The 9,005-nt window shown below is 41.6% G+C and overlaps 1 protein-coding gene across 1 annotated transcript in view; it reads left to right on the top strand.

The window, feature by feature from the left end:
* Window positions 1–3,483, top strand: part of CUNH5orf22 (chromosome unknown C5orf22 homolog) — a 53,126-nt gene extending 49,643 nt beyond the window's left edge. Inside the window, exon 10 of the mRNA XM_008835562.3 lies at window positions 3,392–3,483. The gene's annotated coding sequence lies outside the window, so the exon portion shown is untranslated. The remainder of the gene's footprint in view (window positions 1–3,391) is intronic.
* Window positions 3,484–9,005: the final 5,522 nt, after the last annotated feature.

Raw genomic sequence — 9,005 nt, 5'->3', positions numbered from 1 at the left:
TTTATTTATTTTCTGTGTATGTGTGTATTGCCTGCATGTATACTGATTTTGGCACTGGTCTCTTTTATATCCAAATGATGAACTGTGAATGAATGGACTCACTAGAATATATGTCACAGGGTAGGATGCTTTGTTTCTAATACCTTGAACACTGACAGCATCCCATAGCAGAAGCCCAGTAAATAATCAAGTAAAAGACCATCTCGTGCCCGATTTACATGTATACATTATTTTTGGGGTCTCTTTTCACATTAACTTGAATAATGTGGAACTTGAAGAAGATCCTTTTTTCCAGGATTTTCAAATTTAGCACCATTCATGGAGCACTCGCTTACTCAAATGCGCTTACAATGCATTCTTCTTTGTGCTGGGAATGAGGCAGCCATTTCTTGTTATGTAGAGCCTGCTGTGCCCTCCACCCAGGTATATCCAGTTTTAACCCAGCGTCTCCAGGCTTCTTCACCTCTTACCATATCTGAATGATTCAGAGGGATTGCAGGATCAGCACAACAATATACTAGAAGTCAAACACCTTGGGAAGCACTCTGTACTTCTCACTGTTACCTGCTGTGCCAGTGGATACACAGTGCTAGCTGCTTCCTGTGGGCAGAAGTGAGAGTATGAGACCCTCTCCCACAACCAATCAAGCCCCCCATGTTAAAGGGAGAAAGCACCCTTTTGGGAGAGGCTTACCAACTGTAGCAGTGGAAAAAAGAAGGATCCAGGTTCGATTACCAGCACCTACATGGTGGCTAACGACCGTCAATAACTCCAGTTCCAGGGGATCCGATGCTCTCTTCTGACCTCATTGCACAACATGGGTGCACCTACTTACATGCAAGCAATACATTCATATACATAAAATAAAATAAATAAAAATTTTTTTTTAAATTTTATTGAGCTTTTGTACATTTCATACAACAGTTCTTAATCAAATTTAGACCCCCTCCCACCTCCCCACCCACCCTAAGGGACCTTATGTATTCCACCATACATGTTAAGTCCTATCTAGTCAAGCATTTGTACTCAGATGTCTTTCAGTACAAATTCATCCACTGGAGTCTAGACAGCCTATCTAGAGATCATAAGTAAGGTCTAGTCTCCCTTATCCAGTAGTTATCAGTCGATCAGTTGCCAGACTAGGGCCGGCCAGCTGCTCCTTTCCCTCACTCCACTCTGGGCCCTTGTCTGATTGAGTCAGCATGGGTCTTGTGCTCTGTGCCACCATTGCCACAAGTTACATGTGCAAGCTTCCAGTGGCCTGAAAGCCTCTGTTTCCCTATGTTCATGGACCAACCCTGGCTCTTACAGTCTTTCCACCTCTTCTGCAATGGATCCCTGAGTCGCGGCTGGGTGAGGTTTAATACAGGAGTCATATCCAGAGACACACACTCTACAGTCTCTTAGTCTCTAAAACTTGGCCAGTTGTGGGCTTCTGTGTGCATAGTTCTTAACTGGAATTCCCAATAACAAAAGAAAGGTGAACAAGAGAAAAATAGATATGTGTTCCTCAAGCTTCTTGTGTATGTAAAAGAAAACCCAAAGAAATAAATATCTAGAGTAGATCTCAAAAAAATATTTAAACTTCAGGCTTAAATATCATCAGTCTTTGAAACAAAGAAGTTAGTAAAGAATGACCCAGTTAAGACAACATGGTCTAGAAAAGCATGTCATCAAGGTAGGTTGTCATGTGAATTTGAGGCTGTTTTCTTCACTTTCTGTTTGTTTGTTCATTCTGGGAATCAAACTCAAGCCTTGCATAAACCACTGAGCCGCATGGCCTAGTCTTCCTTTTCCTCCTGATGCAGAGAGAGACTGACACCCTTACAAATAGGTTTTCTTTTATAAATGCAAGTTTTCTTACAAATGGATACTTCTTCATGCTACAGAGGGAAAACCTAAATAAACCCTCTAGCTTCACTAGCTTTCAGTTGCCTTAAAAATCACTAATTTTGGAACTCAGGCAACCTATTATTTTCCCATTAACTTTGTTGCAGATAACGCTTCTGACATGTGGGTTACGGTAACAGTTACCAAGGCTGGTTTTCAGACGCTTGAAGGCTGCTTTTGCTGAAAACATTGGCTTTTACTTGGGGCTACAGACCATAAAGGGTGATTGGAACTGGATATGTCTTGGCATCTCTGTCTTGTATTTAGGCCTGTCCCCCACTTTGTTCCCTTAGCCTTGGTCAGACTATTTAACTCTTCTGTTTGGTCATTTGATAAACATTTCGTTCAGGACTACAGTACAAAGTTAACCTGGACTTTCCTAGCCTCTCCCTCCGCCCCCTACCTCCTTGAAGCTAAAGACACCAGTCAAAGTTGCCTTGTCCAGAAACACCAAATGATAAAAAGAGGGAAAAGAGGAAGCACTCAAGTTCCAGAAGATCTGAGCCTGTTCCCCTCCTCCCTCCTTCCCTGTCCCCTTCCTTCCCTTCCTCCCTCTTTCCTTCCCCCCTTCCCTGTGCCCTCCTTCCCTTTCTCCCTAGTTATTCCTATCCCACATCTGACTCCTTGAAGCTGAAGAACTGATACATGAGCAAAACAGCTTCTGTTGTACCCCATCCACTGGACCCCAAAGAGACCACCGAGAACCCAACACACCAAAATGCAAAAGCAAAGGTTTATGGTTTATTCGGGCTTAAGCTCGGGCTCTCAGACCTCACCAACTCAACAGATCCATGCTGAGAGCCCAGAGTAAGGGAGAGTGGAGTCTTTTATAGGTTTAGACAAAAGGTGGCGGGGAGATACAGAAGATAATGCTTGCCAACATAATTTTAAACTTATTGGATGTATAAGATGCAGCCCTGGAAGTTTCTTATTGGTAGGTGCTATTCTCAGGGCTGTGGAATGTGCTGACTGTTACCTGTGGGGCCAGGAGTCTCCGTTTTTACCTTATAGGGCAGTTTTTATGCTTGGGCTTGGTTAATCTATAGTTTCCTGGAAGGGGAGGCGGATAGCAGGTGGGAGTCAGGGCATGCCAGGGCGTGTTTAGGCATGTCTATAGCAGCAGCCAAGCATTTTACAGAAGCTAAAAGAGCAATTAGTGGGGGTCTGGAGGGATTGGGGGGTAGTGGGTGAATGAAGAGGGTCTCAGGGTTCTACACTTCTTTGTCCACTGAATAAAGATTCCCCCTAATGCTTGTCTTCTGGACCTTGGCTTTCTGTGGGAGAACCTTCCAGACCTGGGTTTGGCAACATTCAGAGCTATTCTTGCCCTTGCAGTTTCTCTTTGGCATATTCAAAACAATCAATATGCCAAAGAGGCATATTTTAGGGACGGAATATTCTGGTCTTCTACAGTCATTTAGGGATATTATGTCCCCTCATAGTACACTGTCTCCTGTAAACCTGATTCCTTTGTTTTCTCCTTTTTTGTGTTGTTTTACAGTTAGTTGTGTAAAGTGGCACAAGATGAGAACTTCCCACCAGGTACATGCCTGTAATCCCAACACTTGGGAGATGAAGGAAGACTAGGAGTCCAAAGTCATGGTCAGCTACATGGTGAGTTCAAGGCCAGCTTAGGATACATGAGATCCTGCCTCAAGAAAGTATATATAAATTATGTATAATTATGTGCATGTAATTTCCCCATAGAGAAGCTTATATGTTATCCTTTTATGCATTCCCAACAACCAGCCAATAATGGAAATGAAGTAAATGTTTGTGGAAAGAGGGAAGAAAAGAAGGAAGGCTTGGGGGCTCAAATTGATACCCCAGAGAATGGCACTCTGGTAGGCTGGTCACTTCAAACTGATTACTCCCAGTGAATGCTGGAGGGGGCTTTCTCTGAAGTTCCTTGTCTGACAGGGGAGTTCCTCCCAAAGGCATGCAATGATCTTGAGCCCCCTCCCTGCAATTTTATCAACTAAAGGAAACTGATTCACAGGAAAATAGACAAAATGTCTATACCTACATTCTTGTGCTTTTGTTTTTGTTTTTAGATAAGGACTCTTGTAGTCCAGGCTGCTCACAAACATGCCATGTAGCCAGGCGTGGTGGCACACGACTTTGATTCCAACGCAGGTGGATCTCTGTGAAATTGAGGCCAGCCTGGTCCACATAGTGAGTTCCAGGCCTGCTAGGACTATAGGGAGACCCTGTCTCAAAAAACAAAAAGAAAAAGCCATGTAATCAAGGCTGGTCTGGAATTTTGGACACTTCTGCTTCAGCCTCCTGAGTGCTGGGTTTGGAGGTATGCCATGTACAGCTGTACCACCTGTGTGCCACCTATTCTGAACACCTGCTCCCTGTACCCCTTCACTAGTATATCACACACTCATTTCTCTGGAGCTCCCATACCCTTATTCTTTCCTGTTGCTACTTTCCCTGAGAAACCCCTACTTTTTTCTGTAACTCAAAATACTATTTAAGCTTCAACCATCTGGCCCTTCTTGGAGTCTCATATTTTGTGTGGCTCCCATGTACAAGTACATAAATAAATTTGCATGCCAGTTTACTTCTGCAGACTCAACCATAAACCTTTAGAGGGCAAAAGGGAAGTTTTTTTCATTCCTGAAGACGGTAGAGGCTATCTCATCATTGGTCTTATACTGAGGATGGGAAAATAACTATTGCTGATTTCATAATACTTAAATATGAGGGTAGGCATATATGCTTAACCCAGAAAAAAGAAATAGCAGGATAACTTTTGTTTGGGTGTAGTTTCCATTTGCAAACCCTTGGAATAAAAAAATATAATGAGATCTAGAATCAATGTGTTTTTACTCTTTTAAAAAGATAAGGAATGAATTTGAATGCAACTTCTAATTTTTTCCTTCAAAACAGTGATTTGCCACTCTTTAATTTGATAAAATTCTTTATGCTTCAAACATAGATTTGGGCTTTAAATATTGATAAACTTCAGAAAGAAGGAATGATATTCTCAACTTTTCATGAATTAATTATTCTAATTTTAAAACTCTAATTTTACGAAACATATCACAAATGAGAAATGGCTTTTCCAAATCTTGTCTCCCTGTTGGTATTAATTCATGATTGAGTAAAGTTTCATGTATGTTAAATTGAATGGTAATGTACAATTTGACATTTCTTCTTTCTTGGTATTTACAATTCCAGCTGCATTCTTTTCATTCAATAACAAAACTATAATAATTAATGGGCTATGGGTTTAGCTTGTTGGTAGAGCATCTGCCTAGCATTCACAAGGCCTTGGATTCTGTCCCCAGCACTGCAGGAACAATCATAACAACAGTAATAAATGTTTTGGTTTTCGTTAATGTGCTATACTTGAACACTATGAAGGCTCAAATGTTGAGAGTATATGTCTTACAAACGGCCATTCTCTTTGCCCTCCCACCCCATCATTCACCAAGAAAAAAATTTCTTTTTGGGGGGCGGGGTCTTTTTGAGACAGGGTCTCTGCACCTGGTCTGGAACTTCCTATGTAGACCAAGTTTGCCTTGAACTCACAGAGATCTGCCTGCCTCTGCCTCCTGAGTGCTGGGATTAAAGGCATGTGCCACCAAAATTTCTATTTTTAGCTGTTTTCATTGATGATGCTCCCTTATTTCTAAATAATATGTAGATACTAGTATCTCTTTTTGTTTTGTGTTCTGGTTTTGTTGAGACAGGCCCCACTCTGTAGCCTAGGCTGGCTTGGAACTCACTGCACAACCCAGAATAGCCTCAAAATTGAGTCCTCTTCCTGCCTTCACCTCTCAAGTGCTGGTATTAGAGGCATGAGCCAATGTACTTCACATCAAATCTTTTATTGGAAGGAGAACGTGGCTGAATAGAATTCTCAGTTAAAAAAATTATCTTCTCTTGGAAATGTGTAGGTAATTTGAGAAATTTGATATCATTGGTTTTTGTTTTCTTGTTTGTTTTCAACTGTTGCTCGGTTGGGCTTTTTAAAAATGTTATTACATTTATTTATTTAACGTGTATGTGTGTGCTCACCACAGAGATCAGAGGACAACTTGCAAGAGTCACTTTTCCCCTTCCACATATGGGTTCCAGGAATTGAACTCAGGCCATCAGTCTTGACAGCAAGCGCCCTTACCTGCTGAACCATCTCACTGGCCCAGTTGGTTTTTTGAAAAAATTTCTTGCTCTATAACACAGGCTGGCCTTGAGCTCACTACGCACCCCAGGCTGGCCTTGGCCTAGAACTCACTGCACTACTCCTACCTTAGTCTTTGAGTACTAGGATTAGAAGAGTGAACCACTATGCTGCCTTCTAGGTTTTTTGGGGGAGGGGGGTTTTTTGGGGTTTGTTTTTGTTTGGTCTTTTTGAGACAGGGTCTCCCTGTAGACCCAGCTGTCCTACGTAGGCCAGGCTGGCCTTGAACTCACGAAGATCTGCCTGCCTCTGCCTCCCAAGTGCTGGGACTAAAGGCATGAGCCACTACGCCCAGCTGCTGCCTTCTAGTTTTACCGATACTTTTCTCTACCACTGTTTTCTAGAACCTTCTTTACTCACCGCTAGACTTCCTGTACTGCTCATTAAATTTCTTGTATTTTCCCTCATGTCATCCAATTATTTTAGCATTTTCCTCTGTGTTTTAGACTTTCTAACTATATCCTCCACCTTTCTGTCAAGCTTCTCCTTTTTTGTTATCCCATATTTATTTTTCTGGTGTTTTTGTTACTGCTCTACTACTCTCTGAATATTCTTTTTTTTTTTTTCTTTTTTGGTCTTTTTTTTTTTTTTTTTTTTTTTTTGAGACAGGGTTTTCCTGTAGCCCCAGCTGTCCTGGAACTCACTATGTAGACCAAGCTGGCCTTGAACTCACAGAGATCCGCCTGCCTCTGCCTCCCAAGTGCTGGGATTAAAGGCATGCACCACCTTGCCCGGCTGACTATTCTTTTTAAGACTTATTTTTATTATTTTTATTTATGTGTATGTGTGTGCCCATATGAGTGAATGCTACCTGTATGGGGGTGCCCAAGGAGGCCTGAAAAGGACATCAAACCCTCTGGAGTGGAGTCACAGGTGGTTGTGAGCCACCCAACATGAGTGCTAGGAACCAAACTCAGGTCCTCTGGAAGAGCAGCAAGTACTCTAACCCACTGAGCCATCTCTCCAACCCCTGAATATTCTTTATAAAACTACAATCTTACTTTGCTTTATGAATATAATATTCTTCCCCACTTCTCTGAAAATAGTAATAATTATTTTTGTTTTTTGTCTGTCTACATATTTTGAGCTTTCTCTGAGTTCCTTTTTTTAAAAAAATAAGAGAGAGAAAGAAAGAAAGAAAGAAAGAAAGAAAGAAAGAAAGAAAGGAAGGAAGGAAGGAAGGAAGGAAGGAAGGAAGGAAGGAAGGAAGGAAGGAAGGGACTGGAGAGATGGCTCAGCGGTTAAGAGCACTGGCAGAGGACCCAGGTTTGAGTCCCAGAACCCATATGGTGGCTAACAACCATCTGTAACTTCAGCTCCAGGGGATCTAATGTCCTTGTCTGATCTCTGCAGGCATTGCACAACATAGGTGCACCTACCTATATGCAGGCAACACACTCATACGCATAAAATAATAATAATAAAATATTTTTTATAACCAAACAACAATAATAACAAATCTAGTTTGGGACAAAATGGCTCAGTGGGTAGAGGCACCTGCCACCAAGCCACAGGACCTGAGTTTGATCCCTAGAAACCCACAAGGTAGAAGGAGAGACCCAAGTCTCACAAGTTGTCCTCTGACTTCCGCAAGGGTGTCCAAACATAGCACACACGCACACGCACACACACACACACACACACACACACACACACGAGAAAAAAAACTAATTTGTTTACTAGAATATAATTTATATGTGACTAAAAAAATTAGTATACCCACTTAAATCTTTCATCCTTTCTCTAAGACTGATCTAATTTTCTAGGAAGACTCCACTTTCTTCTCTGATGGGTGTAATCTTAGCTTCTAGTTTTCTAGAGCCAAGAGAAAATTTTAAAATTTTGTAAATTTTAGTGTGTAAACTTTTATTAGTCCCCTTGTTTTCCATAGAAGATGGCCTCTCTTCTGCTGTGGGGCCTCAGAGCCCCAGAACAGTGTTTGAGATAAGAAAGAATGAACCCAGAGGACTCAGTGAGAACTCGACATCTTTTCTTACTCACCCAACTCTCTTTATACATGTACTTTATTTTTATAACTAAGAGAAGTGGGGTCCTAGAGCTCAAGGCTCTTAATGAACTTCTAATGGGCTCTTTCTGCTTGTCTACCAGACCTCTCTTTCTGTTTCACCATCTTCAAAGCAAGAAAATGGCCAGCAACCCTCCTTTCACATCAGTACTTACTCTCACAGTGCACAGATCACCTGCAAGTTCACTGTGGCCGCCTCAGACACTGACTGGAATGTTTCTCACATAGATCTATCTGTCTATCTATCATCTACCATCTGTCATCTTCTATCTACTTACCTATTGTTCGTTTGTTCATTCTCTCTTTTCCTTACTTCCTCTCCCCCCGCCAAATCTCCTCATTCTTCAAGATGGTCTCTCAAATAGCCAAAGCTGACCTGGAACTCCTGATCACCCAAGTACTGGGATTACAGATCACCACACCAGGTTTATTAACAGATTTTTAAAGAAATTTCTCATATTTTTAGAAATTCCTTCCTTTCTCTCTCTCCCTTTCTTCTTTCTTTTTCTCTTTCCTTCTTTCTTTCTTTCTTTCTTTCCTTCTTTCCTTCTTTCTTTGACAGCGTCTTACTCTGTAGCCACCTGAACCTCCCTATGTACCTATATAGATCAGGCTGATTTTTTTTTTAACTTTAAAAAAATTTTTTTTTTCAATTTTGGCCAAAGGGACTCCTAGATAGTAACCCAGCATAGAACTGGGAAAATGAACAGCAGACCCTAATCTTATCTAAAGGAATATTGACAACTGATTGCTGCTAGAAGAGGAACAGCTGACCCTCCTAAAACAAAGACCTCTAGATAGGCTGACTAGATTCACCAGATAGGCAAGTAGTGAGGAGTGACTGGGGGTGCCGACAACACAGCAGACAGTAGCAGGGATATCAGAATATAAGGG

Source organism: Nannospalax galili, unplaced genomic scaffold (assembly GCF_000622305.1).
Source record: "Nannospalax galili isolate Female #2095 unplaced genomic scaffold, S.galili_v1.0 scaffold150, whole genome shotgun sequence".
In the NCBI taxonomy this organism is placed as follows: domain Eukaryota; kingdom Metazoa; phylum Chordata; class Mammalia; order Rodentia; family Spalacidae; genus Nannospalax; species Nannospalax galili.
The sequence above is the reverse complement of the archived record's forward strand: the minus strand, read 5'-3'. Positions and strand labels throughout refer to the sequence as shown.